Source organism: Bufo bufo, chromosome 4 (genome assembly GCF_905171765.1).
Source record: "Bufo bufo chromosome 4, aBufBuf1.1, whole genome shotgun sequence".
Classification (NCBI taxonomy): domain Eukaryota; kingdom Metazoa; phylum Chordata; class Amphibia; order Anura; family Bufonidae; genus Bufo; species Bufo bufo.
Genome location: NC_053392.1, coordinates 498,231,318 through 498,251,515, shown reverse-complemented (window position 1 = coordinate 498,251,515; position 20,198 = coordinate 498,231,318). Strand labels below are relative to the sequence as shown.

The 20,198-nt window shown below is 43.0% G+C and overlaps 32 non-coding genes across 32 annotated transcripts; all 32 read right to left on the bottom strand.

The window, feature by feature from the left end:
- Positions 1 to 149: 149 nt before the first annotated feature.
- On the bottom strand, positions 150 to 265 carry LOC121000153. Its single transcript, XR_005778784.1, has one exon. It is a non-coding gene; the product is annotated as a U5 spliceosomal RNA (small nuclear RNA).
- A 171-nt stretch (positions 266 to 436) lies between these two features.
- LOC121000121 lies at positions 437 to 552 on the bottom strand. The gene has a single exon (XR_005778753.1). It is a non-coding gene; the product is annotated as a U5 spliceosomal RNA (small nuclear RNA).
- A 170-nt stretch (positions 553 to 722) lies between these two features.
- LOC121000152 lies at positions 723 to 838 on the bottom strand. The gene has a single exon (XR_005778783.1). It is a non-coding gene; the product is annotated as a U5 spliceosomal RNA (small nuclear RNA).
- A 170-nt stretch (positions 839 to 1,008) lies between these two features.
- Positions 1,009 to 1,124, bottom strand: LOC121000151. Its single transcript, XR_005778782.1, has one exon. It is a non-coding gene; the product is annotated as a U5 spliceosomal RNA (small nuclear RNA).
- Positions 1,125 to 1,295: 171 nt separating this feature from the next.
- LOC121000120 lies at positions 1,296 to 1,411 on the bottom strand. The gene has a single exon (XR_005778752.1). It is a non-coding gene; the product is annotated as a U5 spliceosomal RNA (small nuclear RNA).
- Positions 1,412 to 1,582: 171 nt separating this feature from the next.
- LOC121000150 lies at positions 1,583 to 1,698 on the bottom strand. The gene has a single exon (XR_005778781.1). It is a non-coding gene; the product is annotated as a U5 spliceosomal RNA (small nuclear RNA).
- A 171-nt stretch (positions 1,699 to 1,869) lies between these two features.
- Positions 1,870 to 1,985, bottom strand: LOC121000149. The gene has a single exon (XR_005778780.1). It is a non-coding gene; the product is annotated as a U5 spliceosomal RNA (small nuclear RNA).
- Positions 1,986 to 2,155: 170 nt separating this feature from the next.
- LOC121000148 lies at positions 2,156 to 2,271 on the bottom strand. Its single transcript, XR_005778779.1, has one exon. It is a non-coding gene; the product is annotated as a U5 spliceosomal RNA (small nuclear RNA).
- Positions 2,272 to 2,441: 170 nt separating this feature from the next.
- On the bottom strand, positions 2,442 to 2,557 carry LOC121000147. The gene has a single exon (XR_005778778.1). It is a non-coding gene; the product is annotated as a U5 spliceosomal RNA (small nuclear RNA).
- A 171-nt stretch (positions 2,558 to 2,728) lies between these two features.
- LOC121000146 lies at positions 2,729 to 2,844 on the bottom strand. Its single transcript, XR_005778777.1, has one exon. It is a non-coding gene; the product is annotated as a U5 spliceosomal RNA (small nuclear RNA).
- Positions 2,845 to 3,016: 172 nt separating this feature from the next.
- On the bottom strand, positions 3,017 to 3,132 carry LOC121000144. Its single transcript, XR_005778776.1, has one exon. It is a non-coding gene; the product is annotated as a U5 spliceosomal RNA (small nuclear RNA).
- A 170-nt stretch (positions 3,133 to 3,302) lies between these two features.
- Positions 3,303 to 3,418, bottom strand: LOC121000143. The gene has a single exon (XR_005778775.1). It is a non-coding gene; the product is annotated as a U5 spliceosomal RNA (small nuclear RNA).
- Positions 3,419 to 3,589: 171 nt separating this feature from the next.
- LOC121000142 lies at positions 3,590 to 3,705 on the bottom strand. The gene has a single exon (XR_005778774.1). It is a non-coding gene; the product is annotated as a U5 spliceosomal RNA (small nuclear RNA).
- A 171-nt stretch (positions 3,706 to 3,876) lies between these two features.
- Positions 3,877 to 3,992, bottom strand: LOC121000141. The gene has a single exon (XR_005778773.1). It is a non-coding gene; the product is annotated as a U5 spliceosomal RNA (small nuclear RNA).
- A 170-nt stretch (positions 3,993 to 4,162) lies between these two features.
- On the bottom strand, positions 4,163 to 4,278 carry LOC121000140. The gene has a single exon (XR_005778772.1). It is a non-coding gene; the product is annotated as a U5 spliceosomal RNA (small nuclear RNA).
- Positions 4,279 to 4,448: 170 nt separating this feature from the next.
- Positions 4,449 to 4,564, bottom strand: LOC121000139. Its single transcript, XR_005778770.1, has one exon. It is a non-coding gene; the product is annotated as a U5 spliceosomal RNA (small nuclear RNA).
- A 170-nt stretch (positions 4,565 to 4,734) lies between these two features.
- LOC121000138 lies at positions 4,735 to 4,850 on the bottom strand. Its single transcript, XR_005778769.1, has one exon. It is a non-coding gene; the product is annotated as a U5 spliceosomal RNA (small nuclear RNA).
- A 171-nt stretch (positions 4,851 to 5,021) lies between these two features.
- Positions 5,022 to 5,137, bottom strand: LOC121000137. Its single transcript, XR_005778768.1, has one exon. It is a non-coding gene; the product is annotated as a U5 spliceosomal RNA (small nuclear RNA).
- A 170-nt stretch (positions 5,138 to 5,307) lies between these two features.
- LOC121000136 lies at positions 5,308 to 5,423 on the bottom strand. Its single transcript, XR_005778767.1, has one exon. It is a non-coding gene; the product is annotated as a U5 spliceosomal RNA (small nuclear RNA).
- Positions 5,424 to 5,594: 171 nt separating this feature from the next.
- Positions 5,595 to 5,710, bottom strand: LOC121000119. The gene has a single exon (XR_005778751.1). It is a non-coding gene; the product is annotated as a U5 spliceosomal RNA (small nuclear RNA).
- A 171-nt stretch (positions 5,711 to 5,881) lies between these two features.
- On the bottom strand, positions 5,882 to 5,997 carry LOC121000135. The gene has a single exon (XR_005778766.1). It is a non-coding gene; the product is annotated as a U5 spliceosomal RNA (small nuclear RNA).
- Positions 5,998 to 6,168: 171 nt separating this feature from the next.
- Positions 6,169 to 6,284, bottom strand: LOC121000118. The gene has a single exon (XR_005778750.1). It is a non-coding gene; the product is annotated as a U5 spliceosomal RNA (small nuclear RNA).
- Positions 6,285 to 6,454: 170 nt separating this feature from the next.
- LOC121000133 lies at positions 6,455 to 6,570 on the bottom strand. The gene has a single exon (XR_005778765.1). It is a non-coding gene; the product is annotated as a U5 spliceosomal RNA (small nuclear RNA).
- Positions 6,571 to 6,740: 170 nt separating this feature from the next.
- LOC121000132 lies at positions 6,741 to 6,856 on the bottom strand. The gene has a single exon (XR_005778764.1). It is a non-coding gene; the product is annotated as a U5 spliceosomal RNA (small nuclear RNA).
- Positions 6,857 to 7,027: 171 nt separating this feature from the next.
- LOC121000131 lies at positions 7,028 to 7,143 on the bottom strand. Its single transcript, XR_005778763.1, has one exon. It is a non-coding gene; the product is annotated as a U5 spliceosomal RNA (small nuclear RNA).
- A 171-nt stretch (positions 7,144 to 7,314) lies between these two features.
- LOC121000130 lies at positions 7,315 to 7,430 on the bottom strand. Its single transcript, XR_005778762.1, has one exon. It is a non-coding gene; the product is annotated as a U5 spliceosomal RNA (small nuclear RNA).
- Positions 7,431 to 7,601: 171 nt separating this feature from the next.
- Positions 7,602 to 7,717, bottom strand: LOC121000129. The gene has a single exon (XR_005778761.1). It is a non-coding gene; the product is annotated as a U5 spliceosomal RNA (small nuclear RNA).
- Positions 7,718 to 7,888: 171 nt separating this feature from the next.
- LOC121000128 lies at positions 7,889 to 8,004 on the bottom strand. The gene has a single exon (XR_005778759.1). It is a non-coding gene; the product is annotated as a U5 spliceosomal RNA (small nuclear RNA).
- A 170-nt stretch (positions 8,005 to 8,174) lies between these two features.
- On the bottom strand, positions 8,175 to 8,290 carry LOC121000127. Its single transcript, XR_005778758.1, has one exon. It is a non-coding gene; the product is annotated as a U5 spliceosomal RNA (small nuclear RNA).
- A 171-nt stretch (positions 8,291 to 8,461) lies between these two features.
- Positions 8,462 to 8,577, bottom strand: LOC121000169. The gene has a single exon (XR_005778799.1). It is a non-coding gene; the product is annotated as a U5 spliceosomal RNA (small nuclear RNA).
- Positions 8,578 to 8,747: 170 nt separating this feature from the next.
- On the bottom strand, positions 8,748 to 8,863 carry LOC121000172. Its single transcript, XR_005778801.1, has one exon. It is a non-coding gene; the product is annotated as a U5 spliceosomal RNA (small nuclear RNA).
- A 171-nt stretch (positions 8,864 to 9,034) lies between these two features.
- LOC121000170 lies at positions 9,035 to 9,150 on the bottom strand. The gene has a single exon (XR_005778800.1). It is a non-coding gene; the product is annotated as a U5 spliceosomal RNA (small nuclear RNA).
- Between the last annotated feature and the right edge of the window lie 11,048 nt (positions 9,151 to 20,198).

The following is a 20,198-nucleotide window of genomic DNA, read 5'->3' as shown; positions in this document are numbered from 1 at the left end:
GTTCTTGGTGCCGTCTCCACAAACCTCAATTGGCTTAAGGAGACCACCTGGGAGGAGTAGGTTGCCCATGTTCTAGACATGCAAATGAAGCCACTAAAAAGACTGCAAGATCTAGAGACAAACGTTCTGTATTTCAACCTGAACAAGGAAGCCCCAGCAAGCTGGAGCATGCAAAAATTGGCAAAAAACTCAGTTTTGCTCCTCTCCACGGAAATCTTTAGTAAAAGGCGAAAGATTTATACGTTCTGAAGAGAAACCAGAGTATACATCGGGCAAGGGCTTCCTGGGTTCTTGGTGCCGTCTCCACAAACCTCAATTGGCTTAAGGAGACCACCTGGGAGGAGTAGGTTGCCCATGTTCTAGACATGCAAATGAAGCCACTAAAAAGACTGCAAGATCTAGAGACAAACGTTCTGTTTTTCAACCTGAACAAGGAAGCCCCAGCAAGCTGGAGCATGCAAAAATTGGCAAAAAACTCAATTTTGCTCCTCTCCACGGAAATCTTTAGTAAAAGGCGAAAGATTTATACGTTCTGAAGAGAAACCAGAGTATACATCGGGCAAGGGCTTCCTGGGCTCTTGGTGCTTTTTCCTCGGACCTCGACTAACTCAGGGAGACCACCTAAGAGGAGTAGGCTGTCCATGTTTTAGACATGAAAATGAGGCCACTAAAAAGCCTGCAAGAGCTAGAGACAAACGTTCTGTTTTCAACCTGCACAAGGAAGCCCCAGCAAGCTGGAGCATGCAAAAATTGGCAAAAAACTCAGTTTTGCTCCTCTCCACGGAAATCTTTAGTAAAAGGCGAAAGATTTATACGTTCTGAAGAGAAACCAGAGTATACATCGGGCAAGGGCTTCCTGGGCTCTTGGTGCTTTTTCCTCGGACCTCGACTAACTCAGGGAGACCACCTAAGAGGAGTAGGCTGTCCATGTTTTAGACATGAAAATGAGGCCACTAAAAAGCCTGCAAGAGCTAGAGACAAACGTTCTGTTTTCAACCTGCACAAGGAAGCCCCAGCAAGCTGGAGCATGCAAAAATTGGCAAAAAACTCAGTTTTGCTCCTCTCCACGGAAATCTTTAGTAAAAGGCGAAAGATTTATACGTTCTGAAGAGAAACCAGAGTATACATCGGGCAAGGGCTTCCTGGGTTCTTGGTGCCGTCTCCACAGATCTCAATTGGCACAAGGAGACCACCTGGGAGGAGTAGGTTGCCCATGTTCTAGACATGCAAATGAAGCCACTAAAAAGACTGCAAGATCTAGAGACAAACGTTCTGTATTTCAACCTGAACAAGGAAGCCCCAGCAAGCTGGAGCATGCAAAAATTGGCAAAAAACTCAATTTTGCTCCTCTCCACGGAAATCTTTAGTAAAAGGCGAAAGATTTATACGTTCTGAAGAGAAACCAGAGTATACATCGGGCAAGGGCTTCCTGGGTTCTTGGTGCCGTCTCCACAAACCTCAATTGGCTTAAGGAGACCACCTGGGAGGAGTAGATTGCCCATGTTCTAGACATGCAAATGAAGCCACTAAAAAGACTGCAAGATCTAGAGACAAACGTTCTGTTTTTCAACCTGAACAAGGAAGCCCCAGCAAGCTGGAGCATGCAAAAATTGGCAAAAAACTCAGTTTTGCTCCTCTCCACGGAAATCTTTAGTAAAAGGCGAAAGATTTATACGTTCTGAAGAGAAACCAGAGTATACATCGGGCAAGGGCTTCCTGGGTTCTTGGTGCCGTCTCCACAAACCTCAATTGGCTTAAGGAGACCACCTGGGAGGAGTAGGTTGCCCATGTTCTAGACATGCAAATGAAGCCACTAAAAAGACTGCAAGATCTAGAGACAAACGTTCTGTTTTTCAACCTGAACAAGGAAGCCCCAGCAAGCTGGAGCATGCAAAAATTGGCAAAAAACTCAGTTTTGCTCCTCTCCACGGAAATCTTTAGTAAAAGGCGAAAGATTTATACGTTCTGAAGAGAAACCAGAGTATACATCGGGCAAGGGCTTCCTGGGCTCTTGGTGCTTTTTCCTCGGACCTCGACTAACTAAGGGAGACCACCTAAGAGGAGTAGGCTGTCCATGTTTTAGACATGAAAATGAGGCCACTAAAAAGCCTGCAAGAGCTAGAGACAAACGTTCTGTTTTCAACCTGCACAAGGAAGCCCCAGCAAGCTGGAGCATGCAAAAATTGGCAAAAAACTCAGTTTTGCTCCTCTCCACGGAAATCTTTAGTAAAAGGCGAAAGATTTATACGTTCTGAAGAGAAACCAGAGTATACATCGGGCAAGGGCTTCCTGGGCTCTTGGTGCTTTTTCCTCGGACCTCGACTAACTCAGGGAGACCACCTAAGAGGAGTAGGCTGTCCATGTTTTAGACATGAAAATGAGGCCACTAAAAAGCCTGCAAGAGCTAGAGACAAACGTTCTGTTTTCAACCTGCACAAGGAAGCCCCAGCAAGCTGGAGCATGCAAAAATTGGCAAAAAACTCAGTTTTGCTCCTCTCCACGGAAATCTTTAGTAAAAGGCGAAAGATTTATACGTTCTGAAGAGAAACCAGAGTATACATCGGGCAAGGGCTTCCTGGGTTCTTGGTGCTTTTTCCTCGGACCTCGACTAACTTAGGGAGACCACCTAGGAGGAGTAGGTTGCCCATGTTCTAGACATGCAAATGAAGCCACTAAAAAGACTGCAAGATCTAGAGACAAACGTTCTGTTTTTCAACCTGAACAAGGAAGCCCCAGCAAGCTGGAGCATGCAAAAATTGGCAAAAAACTCAGTTTTGCTCCTCTCCACGGAAATCTTTAGTAAAAGGCGAAAGATTTATACGTTCTGAAGAGAAACCAGAGTATACATCGGGCAAGGGCTTCCTGGGTTCTTGGTGCCGTCTCCACAGAACCTCAATTGGCTTAAGGAGACCACCTGGGAGGAGTAGGTTGCCCATGTTCTAGACATGCAAATGAAGCCACTAAAAAGACTGCAAGATCTAGAGACAAACGTTCTGTATTTCAACCTGAACAAGGAAGCCCCAGCAAGCTGGAGCATGCAAAAATTGGCAAAAAACTCAGTTTTGCTCCTCTCCACGGAAATCTTTAGTAAAAGGCGAAAGATTTATACGTTCTGAAGAGAAACCAGAGTATACATCGGGCAAGGGCTTCCTGGGCTCTTGGTGCTTTTTCCTCGGACCTCGACTAACTCAGGGAGACCACCTAAGAGGAGTAGGCTGTCCATGTTTTAGACATGAAAATGAGGCCACTAAAAAGCCTGCAAGAGCTAGAGACAAACGTTCTGTTTTCAACCTGCACAAGGAAGCCCCAGCAAGCTGGAGCATGCAAAAATTGGCAAAAAACTCAGTTTTGCTCCTCTCCACGGAAATCTTTAGTAAAAGGCGAAAGATTTATACGTTCTGAAGAGAAACCAGAGTATACATCGGGCAAGGGCTTCCTGGGTTCTTGGTGCCGTCTCCACAGATCTCAATTGGCACAAGGAGACCACCTGGGAGGAGTAGGTTGCCCATGTTCTAGACATGCAAATGAAGCCACTAAAAAGACTGCAAGATCTAGAGACAAACGTTCTGTATTTCAACCTGAACAAGGAAGCCCCAGCAAGCTGGAGCATGCAAAAATTGGCAAAAAACTCAGTTTTGCTCCTCTCCACGGAAATCTTTAGTAAAAGGCGAAAGATTTATACGTTCTGAAGAGAAACCAGAGTATACATCGGGCAAGGGCTTCCTGGGTTCTTGGTGCCGTCTCCACAAACCTCAATTGGCTTAAGGAGACCACCTGGGAGGAGTAGGTTGCCCATGTTCTAGACATGCAAATGAAGCCACTAAAAAGACTGCAAGATCTAGAGACAAACGTTCTGTATTTCAACCTGAACAAGGAAGCCCCAGCAAGCTGGAGCATGCAAAAATTGGCAAAAAACTCAGTTTTGCTCCTCTCCACGGAAATCTTTAGTAAAAGGCGAAAGATTTATACGTTCTGAAGAGAAACCAGAGTATACATCGGGCAAGGGCTTCCTGGGCTCTTGGTGCTTTTTCCTCGGACCTCGACTAACTAAGGGAGACCACCTAAGAGGAGTAGGCTGTCCATGTTTTAGACATGAAAATGAGGCCACTAAAAAGCCTGCAAGAGCTAGAGACAAACGTTCTGTTTTCAACCTGCACAAGGAAGCCCCAGCAAGCTGGAGCATGCAAAAATTGGCAAAAAACTCAGTTTTGCTCCTCTCCACGGAAATCTTTAGTAAAAGGCGAAAGATTTATACGTTCTGAAGAGAAACCAGAGTATACATCGGGCAAGGGCTTCCTGGGCTCTTGGTGCTTTTTCCTCGGACCTCGACTAACTCAGGGAGACCACCTAAGAGGAGTAGGCTGTCCATGTTTTAGACATGAAAATGAGGCCACTAAAAAGCCTGCAAGAGCTAGAGACAAACGTTCTGTTTTCAACCTGCACAAGGAAGCCCCAGCAAGCTGGAGCATGCAAAAATTGGCAAAAAACTCAGTTTTGCTCCTCTCCACGGAAATCTTTAGTAAAAGGCGAAAGATTTATACGTTCTGAAGAGAAACCAGAGTATACATCGGGCAAGGGCTTCCTGGGCTCTTGGTGCTTTCTCCACAGACCTCGACTAGCTCAAGGAGACCACCTAGGAGGAGTAGGCTGTCCATGTTTTAGACATGCAAATGAAGCCACTAAAAAGACTGCAAGAGCTAGAGACAAACGTTCTGTTTTCAACCTGCACAAGGAAGCCCCAGCAAGCTGGAGCATGCAAAAATTGGCAAAAAACTCAGTTTTGCTCCTCTCCACGGAAATCTTTAGTAAAAGGCGAAAGATTTATACGTTCTGAAGAGAAACCAGAGTATACATCGGGCAAGGGCTTCCTGGGTTCTTGGTGCCGTCTCCACAAACCTCAATTGGCTTAAGGAGACCACCTGGGAGGAGTAGGTTGCCCATGTTCTAGACATGCAAATGAAGCCACTAAAAAGACTGCAAGATCTAGAGACAAACGTTCTGTATTTCAACCTGAACAAGGAAGCCCCAGCAAGCTGGAGCATGCAAAAATTGGCAAAAAACTCAGTTTTGCTCCTCTCCACGGAAATCTTTAGTAAAAGGCGAAAGATTTATACGTTCTGAAGAGAAACCAGAGTATACATCGGGCAAGGGCTTCCTGGGCTCTTGGTGCTTTTTCCTCGGACCTCGACTAACTCAGGGAGACCACCTAAGAGGAGTAGGCTGTCCATGTTTTAGACATGAAAATGAGGCCACTAAAAAGCCTGCAAGAGCTAGAGACAAACGTTCTGTTTTCAACCTGCACAAGGAAGCCCCAGCAAGCTGGAGCATGCAAAAATTGGCAAAAAACTCAGTTTTGCTCCTCTCCACGGAAATCTTTAGTAAAAGGCGAAAGATTTATACGTTCTGAAGAGAAACCAGAGTATACATCGGGCAAGGGCTTCCTGGGTTCTTGGTGCCGTCTCCACAGATCTCAATTGGCACAAGGAGACCACCTGGGAGGAGTAGGTTGCCCATGTTCTAGACATGCAAATGAAGCCACTAAAAAGACTGCAAGATCTAGAGACAAACGTTCTGTATTTCAACCTGAACAAGGAAGCCCCAGCAAGCTGGAGCATGCAAAAATTGGCAAAAAACTCAATTTTGCTCCTCTCCACGGAAATCTTTAGTAAAAGGCGAAAGATTTATACGTTCTGAAGAGAAACCAGAGTATACATCGGGCAAGGGCTTCCTGGGTTCTTGGTGCCGTCTCCACAAACCTCAATTGGCTTAAGGAGACCACCTGGGAGGAGTAGATTGCCCATGTTCTAGACATGCAAATGAAGCCACTAAAAAGACTGCAAGATCTAGAGACAAACGTTCTGTTTTTCAACCTGAACAAGGAAGCCCCAGCAAGCTGGAGCATGCAAAAATTGGCAAAAAACTCAGTTTTGCTCCTCTCCACGGAAATCTTTAGTAAAAGGCGAAAGATTTATACGTTCTGAAGAGAAACCAGAGTATACATCGGGCAAGGGCTTCCTGGGTTCTTGGTGCCGTCTCCACAAACCTCAATTGGCTTAAGGAGACCACCTGGGAGGAGTAGGTTGCCCATGTTCTAGACATGCAAATGAAGCCACTAAAAAGACTGCAAGATCTAGAGACAAACGTTCTGTATTTCAACCTGAACAAGGAAGCCCCAGCAAGCTGGAGCATGCAAAAATTGGCAAAAAACTCAATTTTGCTCCTCTCCACGGAAATCTTTAGTAAAAGGCGAAAGATTTATACGTTCTGAAGAGAAACCAGAGTATACATCGGGCAAGGGCTTCCTGGGCTCTTGGTGCTTTTTCCTCGGACCTCGACTAACTAAGGGAGACCACCTAAGAGGAGTAGGCTGTCCATGTTTTAGACATGAAAATGAGGCCACTAAAAAGCCTGCAAGAGCTAGAGACAAACGTTCTGTTTTCAACCTGCACAAGGAAGCCCCAGCAAGCTGGAGCATGCAAAAATTGGCAAAAAACTCAGTTTTGCTCCTCTCCACGGAAATCTTTAGTAAAAGGCGAAAGATTTATACGTTCTGAAGAGAAACCAGAGTATACATCGGGCAAGGGCTTCCTGGGCTCTTGGTGCTTTTTCCTCGGACCTCGACTAGCTCAGGGAGACCACCTAAGAGGAGTAGGCTGTCCATGTTTTAGACATGAAAATGAGGCCACTAAAAAGCCTGCAAGAGCTAGAGACAAACGTTCTGTTTTCAACCTGCACAAGGAAGCCCCAGCAAGCTGGAGCATGCAAAAATTGGCAAAAAACTCAGTTTTGCTCCTCTCCACGGAAATCTTTAGTAAAAGGCGAAAGATTTATACGTTCTGAAGAGAAACCAGAGTATACATCGGGCAAGGGCTTCCTGGGTTCTTGGTGCCGTCTCCACAAACCTCAATTGGCTTAAGGAGACCACCTGGGAGGAGTAGGTTGCCCATGTTCTAGACATGCAAATGAAGCCACTAAAAAGACTGCAAGATCTAGAGACAAACGTTCTGTTTTTCAACCTGAACAAGGAAGCCCCAGCAAGCTGGAGCATGCAAAAATTGGCAAAAAACTCAGTTTTGCTCCTCTCCACGGAAATCTTTAGTAAAAGGCGAAAGATTTATACGTTCTGAAGAGAAACCAGAGTATACATCGGGCAAGGGCTTCCTGGGTTCTTGGTGCCGTCTCCACAAACCTCAATTGGCTTAAGGAGACCACCTGGGAGGAGTAGGTTGCCCATGTTCTAGACATGCAAATGAAGCCACTAAAAAGACTGCAAGATCTAGAGACAAACGTTCTGTTTTTCAACCTGAACAAGGAAGCCCCAGCAAGCTGGAGCATGCAAAAATTGGCAAAAAACTCAGTTTTGCTCCTCTCCACGGAAATCTTTAGTAAAAGGCGAAAGATTTATACGTTCTGAAGAGAAACCAGAGTATACATCGGGCAAGGGCTTCCTGGGTTCTTGGTGCCGTCTCCACAGACCTCGACTAACTCAGGGAGACCACCTAAGAGGAGTAGGCTGTCTATGTTTTAGACATGCAAATGAGGCCACTAAAAAGCCTGCAAGAGCTAGAGACAAACGTTCTGTTTTTCAACCTGAACAAGGAAGCCCCAGCAAGCTGGAGCATGCAAAAATTGGCAAAAAACTCAGTTTTGCTCCTCTCCACGGAAATCTTTAGTAAAAGGCGAAAGATTTATACGTTCTGAAGAGAAACCAGAGTATACATCGGGCAAGGGCTTCCTGGGTTCTTGGTGCCGTCTCCACAGACCTCAATTGGCTCAAGGAGACCACCTGGGAGGAGTAGGTTGCCCATGTTCTAGACATGCAAATGAAGCCACTAAAAAGACTGCAAGATCTAGAGACAAACGTTCTGTTTTTCAACCTGAACAAGGAAGCCCCAGCAAGCTGGAGCATGCAAAAATTGGCAAAAAACTCAGTTTTGCTCCTCTCCACGGAAATCTTTAGTAAAAGGCGAAAGATTTATACGTTCTGAAGAGAAACCAGAGTATACATCGGGCAAGGGCTTCCTGGGCTCTTGGTGCTTTTTCCTCGGACCTCGACTAACTCAGGGAGACCACCTAAGAGGAGTAGGCTGTCCATGTTCTAGACATGAAAATGAGGCCACTAAAAAGCCTGCAAGAGCTAGAGACAAACGTTCTGTTTTCAACCTGCACAAGGAAGCCCCAGCAAGCTGGAGCATGCAAAAATTGGCAAAAAACTCAGTTTTGCTCCTCTCCACGGAAATCTTTAGTAAAAGGCGAAAGATTTATACGTTCTGAAGAGAAACCAGAGTATACATCGGGCAAGGGCTTCCTGGGTTCTTGGTGCCGTCTCCACAGATCTCAATTGGCACAAGGAGACCACCTGGGAGGAGTAGGTTGCCCATGTTCTAGACATGCAAATGAAGCCACTAAAAAGACTGCAAGATCTAGAGACAAACGTTCTGTATTTCAACCTGAACAAGGAAGCCCCATCAAGCTGGAGCATGCAAAAATTGGCAAAAAACTCAATTTTGCTCCTCTCCACGGAAATCTTTAGTAAAAGGCGAAAGATTTATACATTCTGAAGAGAAACCAGAGTATACATCGGGCAAGGGCTTCCTGGGCTCTTGGTGCTTTTTCCTCGGACATCGACTAACTAAGGGAGACCACCTAAGAGGAGTAGGCTGTCCATGTTTTAGACATGAAAACGAGGCCACTAAAAAGCCTACAAGAGCTAGAGACAAACGTTCTGTTTTCAACCTGCACATGGAAGCCCCAGCAAGCTGGAGCATTCAAAAATTGGCAAAAAACTCAGTTTTGCTCCTCTCCACAGAAATCTTTAGTAAAAGGCGAAAGATTTATACGTTCTGAAGAGAAACCAGAGTATACATCGGGCAAGGGCTTCCTGGGCTCTTGGTGCTTTTTCCTCGGACCTCGACTAACTCAGGGAGACCACCTAAGAGGAGTAGGCTGTCCATGTTTTAGACATGAAAATGAAGCCACTAAAAAGACTGCAAGATCTAGAGACAAACGTTCTGTTTTTCAACCTGAACAAGGAAGCCCCAGCAAGCTGGAGCATGCAAAAATTGGCAAAAAACTCAGTTTTGCTCCTCTCCACGGAAATCTTTAGTAAAAGGCGAAAGATTTATACATTCTGAAGAGAAACCAGAGTATACATCAGGCAAGGGCTTCCTGGGCTCTTGGTGCTTTTTCCTCGGACCTCGACTAACTCAAGGGAGACCACCTAAGAGGAGTAGGCTGTCGATGTTTTAGACATGCAAATGAGGCCACTAAAAAGTCTGCAAGAGCTAGAGACAAACGTTCTGTTTTTCAACCTGAACAAGGAAGCCCCAGCAAGCTGGAGCATGCAAAAATTGGCAAAAAACTCAGTTGGTGGAGATGGAAGCCATTGAGATGAAAAGACAATTTATTGAGAAGGAATATCCTGAAAACTTAGCGGAGGAGTCACTAAACCAAATTAGGAAATTAGATAGAAGAGAGTTCTTTAATAAGGAGGACAATAAAGATAAAAATGAGATAGATAATGAGAAAGATAAAAAACACAAAATAAAGAAGCCATTTGTTCTTCCATTTAATGAGAATTATAGGAAGATTCAGAAAATTATCAAAACACATTGGCACCATGTGTTGAATGACAAAATTGTGGGACACTTACTCCCGACTGTTCCAACGATTACCTTCACTAGGGCACCCAATCTAGGTATCAAGGTGGCCCCTACCGTAAAACCGTGGAAACAGAATAAGTTGAGTTTTTCAGGAACTTGGCTGAGTTTGAAGGGTTTTTATAAATGTGGAAGGTGTATGGGTTGTAGAATGAATAAAAAACCCCGCCTGACGACTAATGTCCCCTCGACTCAGAACAATTTTAATTGGGAGATGGAAGATTGTCTTACATGTGACTCCAGTGGAGTTTTCTACCTTCTCCAGTGCCCCTGTAACAGACAATATATAGGACGTACCAAGAGGCCATTCAAAAAAAGAGTGGCCAAACATATTGCCAACATCAGGAAGGGTTATGATAAACATTCCCTATCTAAACATTATAAAGAGATGCATAATCAGGATCCATCAAGTCTGGTGTTTACGGCACTGGAGAAGGTGGAGAAACACTGGAGAGGCGGTGATTTTATCAGATAAATGTCTAGGATAGAATCCAGACGCATTTATGAATTTGGATCTCTACAACCGAAAGGCCTTAATTCGGAGTTGGAAATTTTTGGATTTATGTAGGTTGGGTGTCTCGTGGCCGACGGCACGTCGCATGCTAGGCCGTTTATCGGCGCTGCGACGTGTCCTTGGCTCCGAGATACCCACCCTTCTTTCTCTATCAAATCCGAATAATTGTATCAAACTCTAAGATTCCTATGAAACTTTCAAGATTCCTCACATTTATTATTTATCGTTTTATATTCTTATATTGATATTTTAATCTTGAAAATTTATTTAATAATATTTTATTATAAAAAGTCATTTTATAAGTGTTAGCAATCAGATATCAAGTTTATATTTCACACAATGATATATCACACCAATTGGGACATCTGGGCCAAAAAACGCATGTGTCCCCCAAAAAAACGCATAAAAAACGCATGGAAACTGCAAGAGAGAAAAGAAGGAAATGGAAAAAAAATAAAAAATTATTTTTTATTTTTATTTGTTTTAAAAATCAAGGCTGTTTAAAATTATCCCCTGATTATGTGGGAGGATTCCCTGGCAAACTGGGATTAGTATGAACAACAGGTGTCCAAGATTTGGGAAGCAATTAAAGGAATGGATAAAAATGGAGGCAGAGCAGGCAGACACTTGACTACTGAGGAAGGGAGAGTGAATCTACCCGTAACGCGTATGGTGAAACAAGTGATGTACCTGCATTGAAAAGCCGCCGATAATACTGTATGGCCATACAGAAGAAAATCTCTACAATAAAGGATTAACTATTCTTATCGTCGAAAGCTGCACCAAAGGAAATTGCGGAACAGAGTGGCAACTCCCGCGATCTTTGGAACTCCCGCAAAATTTAAACCAGCTTGCTGTATGGAGCGACTGAATAAGCCGGCAAATATTTAAAGCTCCATTGAAGCAATAGGGAGACAGCAAACACTAGACGGTAAGCCAAATATCGATTTAAAGTTTTCTTCAATCCAAAGCTCATATCGAGCTTAAAAGGATATGCTATAAGAGACTTTTCACATTATCAGGATTCCTGTGGACACTTTATGAACATGTTGCGCTCCCAGTGAATACACCTACAATATTTTCAGTGACATTCAGTTTCCCAAATTGGGATAGAGCGCTAGAAGATAATACCCCCTCTTCCCAAATAACAGCATATACTTGAAGTTTTTTGGTGAGATATATACTATTGAATTTATCGACACTATTGAGTCATATGAATACAGTGTCGATCATATCTACCATAATATATGTGACTGTAATGTTGTATACTATTGCTACATTGTTCTTATAAATTTTATTACTTGTATTTTATAGGGATTTAATAAATATTTTCTGCATATGTCAATCTGGTTGCCAAGTGTATGAGTGCTCGCTTATTTTCCTATTACTACATTTGCCTTTAAGAGAGGGTGGGGTGATTCCCTCTATATGAGCTTGCAGCACCATACCTTAACTACTTGCTAGTGAGCCACCACAACCTACCACTGTTTTTTGTACGCACTATTCACCCCTGTGTGTGAGCTCCTTTACAGTAGATTATGGACATTTGGCACCACATTGAAAATAAAAAAGCTAAAGCAGAAAATTTTAAATTTGATGATATGCAGGTTGATGTTTTTAGTAGCGATAAAGCTATGGCAGATGTCTTTAGAGAATTAGAGGGACTACTACAGAAACAACTCAGACAGTATTGGGAGATAAGGTCCCTACAGCAGTATATAGAGCATGGTAAAATTCCTAAGGGGCTAATCTTGAACAAAACCCCAGCACAAGATCTCCTGGATGAGGAGTTTGAGGGGGAATGGAATAGATTACTTTTCTCCTGTTCCATTTCACTCATGCAACTCATAATAAAAAGGAGAACAGCACTATTGGAAGTGCTGAATCAAAAAATTGGAAAATTAAAAGACCACCTTGAAAAATTCTCTAGAAATAGTGAATTTGAAATGTGGCAACAAAGACTCTGTAGTGGATTAGATAAAATTGAGAGTGAGATCATTAATAAAAAAAACTAAAAAACACCAGAATACACAGAGAAATCACCAGGGTGAAAGATCTGGGGAACAAATTCCCTTATCACAGAATGAGATCCCAAAAGGGAAGAAAAGGGAAGGGGATAGGGATCGACAGGGCTTATCAGACAGCTACTCAATCTCTGTGACAAACAGATATGAGGAGCTGTCTGATCAGCATTTTTTAGATCATACCCCAGCACATCACAGAGCACGATTACGACACAGAGAAAGGACACCTCCAAATCACAGTTTAGAATCACGGACACATCACTACAATTTAAGACCCAAGAGCACTTATCAATACCAGAACACAGGGAAGGGACAACATCACATATCACAGAGACAGGATCACTATGCACCTCAAAAGATGAATCACACAGAACAAGTAAGATACCAACACTCAAGACACAGAGGAGGGTCAGAAAGACAAGACGAAGTAAGAGGAAGAGACACATATCACGAAAGACATCACTAGCAACGGATCTCAGCGCAATAATTAATTTAAGTTCAACCACCCTGACTAAAACCCAAAATAATCTGTTAGAGAAAGGTCTGAAGTTTGCCCCCACCAATAAGATGGATAAATTCTCTACATATATAGGAGTACAAAAACTAATAAGGAATATCTGCCTCAAAAAATATTTTATCAAAAATCCAATTGTGAGGAATGAGAAAGTGATAGTTGAAAAAAACGTAAAAAAGACAAAAAACCCTATTTAAAAATCTCCTAAAAAATAAATCAAATATGTTTCCAAGGAGTGAAATCAGCAAAGAAATAGGAGCCTTTCAGAAGTGTGTAGAGGAAGATATTTGCAAACTAAAAGCTAGACCAAGAGCCACAAACAATCTTACCAAAGGAGAGTTTGAGGCATTGAAACAATTACAAAAAAAACACTCCATCACCATACGCCCCGCGGATAAGGGAGGTGCGGTAGTGGTGATGGACACAATTAATTATAATAGGGAATGTCTCCGACAACTCTCAGATGGGGAGACCTATCAAAAATTGGGGGGAGACCCCCTTGAGAGATTTGAGTTGGAGCTCAGGAGATACAGTATGGACGGATTGGATAATGGTACAATATCACAGCAGGAACTGGATTTCATTTTGGGCACGCAGAGGAGGCTACCATGCTTCTACTGCCTGCCCAAGGTGCATAAAAATCCGAATGATCCCCCAGGACGCCCTATCGTCTCAGGGATTGGATCTATCACATCCAACCTGTCCAAATATATAGACGTACAGTTACAGCCAATAGTCAAGAAAACCAATTCCTATATTAAAGACACTACCCAAATCATACAGATTCTGGAAAACCTAGATGTCCAGTCTGGATGGATTATGGGTACACTTGATGTTCAGTCACTTTATACTGTGATTGATCATCAGCAAGGAATTGATACTGTAAAAATGCAATTAATAAGAGATGGCTCGTATGGAGCAATAAAAAAAGAGTTTATAACGAAAGGAATAGAGTATATCCTGAGCCACAACTACTTCTTTTCTGAGGTGGAATTCTTCCTGCAGAAGCGGGGTACCGCCATGGGGACCAGATTCGCCCCCAGCTATGCTAATTTGTTCTTGGCTGAGTGGGAGTACAACCTCATCAAGCCAAGGCTGGGGACGGAACAGAGTGGCAACTCCCGCGATCTTTGGAACTCCCGCGAAATTTAACCACCTCCGGACCGCCTAACGCAGATTCGCGTTCCGGAGGTGGCAGCCCTGCGCACAGTCACGCATCTACGCGTCATCTCGCGAGACGCGAGATTTCCTGTGAACGCGCGCACACAGGCGCGCGCGTTCACAGGATCGGAAGGCAAGCGAGTGGATCTCCAGCCTGCCAGCGGCGATCGTTCGCTGGCAGGCTGGAGATGTGATTTTTTTAACCCCTAACAGGTATATTAGACGCTGTTATGATAACAGCGTCTAAAATACCTGCTACCTGGTCCTCTGGTGGTCCCCTTTGTTTGGATCGACCACCAGAGGACACAGGTAGCTCAGTAATATGTTGCACCAAGCACCACTACACTACACCCCCCCCCCCCCCTGTCACTTATTAACCCCTTATTCACCCTTGATCACCCCTGATCACCCCATATAGACTCCCTGATCACCCCCCTGTCATTCATCACCCCCCTGTCATTCATCACCCCCCTGTAAGGCTCCATTCAGATGTCTGTATGAATTTTACGGATCCACTGATAGATGGATCGGATCCGCAAAACACATACAGACGTCTGAATGGAGCCTTACAGGGGAGTGATCAATGACGGAGGTGATCACCCCATATAGACTCCCTGATCACCCCCCTGTCATTCATCACCCCCCTGTCATTGATCACCCCCCTGTAAGGCTCCATTCAGATGTCCGTATGAATTTTACGGATCCACTGATAGATGGATCGGATCCGCAAAACACATACGGACGTCTGAATGGAGCCTTACAGGGGAGTGATCAATGACGAAGGTGATCACCCCATATGGACTCCCTGATCACCCCCCTGTCATTGATCACCCCCCTGTCATTGATCACCCCCCTGTAAGGCTCCATTCAGACGTCCGTATGAATTTTACGGATCCACTGATAGATGGATCGGATCCGCAAAACACATACAGACGTCTGAATGGAGCCTTACAGGGGAGTGATCAATGACGGAGGTGATCACCCCATATAGACTCCCTGATCACCCCCCTGTCATTGATCACCCCCCTGTAAGGCTGCATTCAGATGTCGTATGATTTTTACAGATCCCCTGATACATGGATCGGATCCGTAAAAATCATACGGACATCTGAATGGAGCCTTATAGGGGGGTGATCAATGACAGGGGGGTGATCACCCCATATAGACTCCCTGATCACCCCCCTGTCATTGATCACCCCCCTGTCATTGATCACCCCCCTGTAAGGCTCCATTCAGACATTTTTTTGACCCAAGTTAGCGGAAATTATTATTTTTTTCTTACAAAGTCTCATATTCCACTAACTTATGTCAAAAAATAAAATCTCACATGAACTCACCATACCCCTCACGGAATCCAAATGCGTAAAATTTTTTAGACATTTATATTCCAGACTTCTTCTCACGCTTTAGGGCCCCTAGAATGCCAGGGCAGTATAAATACCCCACATGTGACCCCATTTCGGAAAGAAGACACCCCAAGGTATTCCGTGAGGGGCATATTGAGTCCATGAAAGATTGAAATTTTTGTCCCAAGTTAGCGGAAAGGGAGACTTTGTGAGAAAAAAAAAAAAAATCTATTTCCGCTAACTTGTGCCAAAAAAAAAAAATTTCTATGAACTCGCCATGCCCCTTATTGAATACCTTGGGGTGTCTTCTTTCCAAAATGGGGTCACATGTGGGGTATTTATACTGCCCTGGCATTCTAGGGGCCCTAAAGCGTGAGAAGAAGTCTGGGATCCAAATGTCTAAAAATGCCCTCATAAAATGAATGTGGGCCCCTTTGCGCATCTAGGCTGCAAAAAAGTGTCACACATGTGGTATCGCCGTATTCAGGAGAAGTTGGGTAATGTGTTTTGGGGTGTCATTTTACATATACCCATGCTGGGTGAGATAAATAGCTTGGTCAAATGCCAACTTTGTATAAAAAATGGGAAAAGTTGTCTTTTGCCGAGATATTTCTCTCACCCAGCATGAGTATATGTAAAAAGACACCCCAAAACACATTCCCCAACTTCTCCTGAATACGGCGATACCACATGTGTGACACTTTTTTGCAGCCTATGTGGGCAAAGGGGCCCACATTCCAAAGAGCACCTTTAGGATTTCACAGGTCATTTACCTACTTACCACACATTAGGGCCCCTGGAAAATGCCAGGGCAGTATAACTACCCCACAAGTGACCCCATTTTGGAAAGAAGACACCCCAAGGTATTCCGTGAGGGGCATGGCGAGTTCCTAGAATTTTTTATTTTTGTCACAAGTTAGCGGAAAATGATGATTTTTATTTTATTTATTTTTTTCTTACAAAGTCTCATATTCCACTAACTTGTGACAAAAAATAAAAACTTCCATGAACTCACTATGCCCATCAGCGAATACCTTGGGGTGTCTTCTTTCCAAAATGGGGTCACTTGTGGGGTAGTTATACTGCCCTGGCATTCTAGGGGCCCAAATGTGTGGTAAGTTGTTTGAAATCAAAATCTGTAAAAATTGGCCGGTGAAATCCAAAAGGTGCTCTTTGGAATATGGGCCCCTTTGCCCACCAAGGCTGCAAAAAAGTGTCACACATGTGGTATCTCCGTACTCAGGAGAAGTTGGGGAATGTGTTTTGGGGTGTCATTTTACATATACCCATGCTGGGTGAGATAAATATCTTGGTCAAATGGCAACTTTGTATAAAAAAATTGGAAAAGTTGTCTTTTGCCGAGATATTTCTCTCACCCAGCATAAGTATATGTAAAAAGACACCCCAAAACACATTGCCCAACTTCTCCTGAATACGGCGATACCACATGTGTGACACTTTTTTGCAGCCTAGGTGGGCAAAGGGGCCCACATTCCAAAGAGCACCTTTAGGATTTCACAGGTCATTTACCTACTTAACACACATTAGGGCCCCTGGAAAATGCCAGGGCAGTATAACTACCCCACAAATGACCCCATTTTGGAAAGAAGACCCCCAAAGGTATTTCATGAGGGGCATGGCGAGTTCCTAGAATTTTTTATTTTTTGTCACAAGTTAGCGGAAAATGATGATTTTTTTCTTTTTTTTTTTTCTTACAAAGTCTCATATTCCACTAACTTGTGACAAAAAATAAAAACTTCCATGAACTCACTATGCCCATCAGCGAATACCTTGGGGTGTCTTCTTTCCAAAATGGGGTCACTTGTGGGGTAGTTATACTGCCCTGGCATTCTAGGGGCCCAAATGTGTGGTAGGTTGTTTGAAATCAAAATCTGTAAAAATTGGCCGGTGAAATCCGAAAGGTGCTCTTTGGAATGTGGGCCCCTTTGCCCACCTAGGCTGCAAAAAGGTGTCACACATGTGGTATCTCCGTACTCAGGAGAAGTTGGGGAATGTGTTTTGGGGTGTCATTTTACATATACCCATGCTGGGTGAGATAAATATATTGGTCAAATGCCAACTTTGTATAAAAAAATGGGGAAAGTTGTCTTTTGACAAGATATTTCTCTCACCCAGCATGGGTATATGTAAAATGACACCCCAAAACACATTCCCCAACTTCTCCTGAGTACGGAAATACCACATGTGTGACACTTTTTTGCAGCCTAGGTGGGCAAAGGGGCCCATATTCCAAAGAGCACCTTTCGGATTTCACCGGCCAATTTTTACAGATTTTGATTTCAAACAACTTACCACACATTTGGGCCCCTAGAATGCCAGGGCAGTATAACTACCCCACAAGTGACCCCATTTTGGAAAGAAGACACCCCAAGGTATTCGCTGATGGGCATAGTGAGTTCATGGAAGTTTTTATTTTTTGTCACAAGTTAGTGGAATATGAGACTTTGTAAGAAAAAAAAATATATATAAAAATCTTCATTTTCCACTAACTTGTGACAAAAAATAAAAAATTCTATGAACTCACTATGCCCATCAGTGAATACCTTAGGGTGTCTACTTTCCGAAATGGGGTCATTTGTGGGGTGTTTGTACTGTCTGGGCATTGTAGAACCTCAGGAAACATGACAGGTGCTCAGAAATTCAGAGCTGCTTCAAAAAGCGGAAATTCACATTTTTGTACCATAGTTTGTAAACGCTATAACTTTTACCCAAACCAATTTTTTTTAACCCAAACATTTTTTTTTTATCAAAGACATGTAGAACAATAAATTTAGAGAAAAATTTATATATGGATGACGTTTTTTTTTGCAAAATTTTACACCTGAAAGTGAAAAATGACATTTTTTTGCAAAAAAATCGTTAAATTTCGATTAATAACAAAAAAAACTAAAAATGTCAGCAGCAATGAAATACCACCAAATGAAAGCTCTATTAGTGAGAAGAAAAGGAGGTAAAATTCATTTGGGTGGTAAGTTGCATGACCGAGCAATAAATGGTGAAAGTAGTGTAGGTAAGAAGTGTAAAAAGTGGCCTGGTCTTTAAGGGTGTTTAAGCCCTGGGGGCTGAGGTGGTTAAACCAGCTTGCTGTATGGAGCGACTGAATAAGCCGGCAAATATTTAAAGCTCCATTGAAGCAATAGGGAGACAGCAAACACTAGACGGTAAGCCAAATATCGATTTAAAGTTTTCTTCAATCCAAAGCTCATATCGAGCTTAAAAGGATATGCTATAAGAGACTTTTCACATTATCAGGATTCCTGTGGACACTTTATGAACATGTTGCGCTCCCAGTGAATACACCTACAACATTTTCAGTGACATTCAGTTTCCCAAATTGGGATAGAGCGCTAGAAGATAATACCCCCTCTTCCCAAATAACAGCATATACTTGAAGTTTTTTGGTGAGATATATAGTATTGAATTTATCGACACTATTGAGTCATATGAATACAGTGTCGATCATATCTACCATAATATATGTGACTGTAATGTTGTATACTATTGCTACATTGTTCTTATAAATTTTATTACTTGTATTTTATGGGAATTTAATAAATATTTTCTGCATATGTCAATCTGGTTGCCAAGTGTATGAGTGCTCGCTTATTTTCCTATTACTACAATTCTTAATCATAAGTCTAATGAGAGCTCTTTTGTGCGAGGCATCATTCACATCAGGCAATGCTTCTTGTGAAAAGCAAACCCAGAACTGGTGTGTGTTTTTTATAGGGCAGGGCAGCTGTAACCAACACCTCCAATCTCATCTCATTGATTGGACTCCAGTTGGCTGACACCTCACTCCAATTAGCTCTTGAAGATGTCATTAGACTGTGAATGTTTACATGGTGTGTTCAATAAAAACATGGTAACATTTAATTCTTTGTGTGTTATTAGTTTAAGCAGACTGTGATTGTCTATTGTTGTGACTTAGACGAAGATCAGATCACATTTTATGACCAATTTGTGCAGAAATCCATATCATTCCAAAGGGTTCACATACTTTTTCTTGCAACTATATATATATATATATATATATATATAGAAGGCATGGAGAAAAAATGAAAAATGTAAGTTAAAAAAAATGTATTATTCATGTTAACCAGAATCAAAATAAATAAAAAGGTGAAAAAGACAAAATTCTGATTATGGCATCAAATTATATGAATTAAAAAATAATAATTATTGATTTACTATTTACTTTATGCCTACTAATAAACTGGTATGCAGCAATACTAGTACATTTGTTTCATATTCTCATTTCTCCATCATCCTCATACAGAAACTCCCTTTTCAGGGCCGCCATCAGGGGGGTACAGCCGATACCCCAGTAAGGGGCCCGGACCCCAGGGGGCCCGGCCAGTTCCAATTTTAATTTAATTTTTTTTTTTTTGCCATTTGTCAGTGACTTCATTGCGTCGCTAGAAGGGGGCAATTGATTATTCCTTGCCCGTTCTCCCCCCCCCCGCTGATTCTCGTATACCTTCAGACTGCAGTCCCCTTTAAAAGGCTCTGACTCTCTGAGCCGCTGCACAGAGGAACGCAGCTACGCAGGTGACGTCAGACGCTGGCCGCTGCCTAACGCCTAACTTCTGGGACTGGAAACTTGGAAAGAACTTTTGTGGAAGCCTGCCCTAGTGCCCTTGCCCCTCTTAGCCAGCCCAGGAAGGAGTCAGTGCCAGCTCCATGCTCCAGCCTCCACTCCATCACATGTTGGACGGACCCCAATGATTCATTAAGGTCCATTAGGTTACTTGTTTCCATAAATAATGTTATCATTTTACTGTTAATGGTGGCATACAGTATTTTTTCAAAGCAGAACACACAGCTAAATGGCTGGGGCTGGGTGGGCTGGCAAGGGAGGGGTTAATAACAATAAGTGATGGAGCGAGGATCATGGCCCTGTGGGATAATCCAGAAATGTGGCATACTGAGCTGAGCTATTTCAAAGGCTCAAAATTA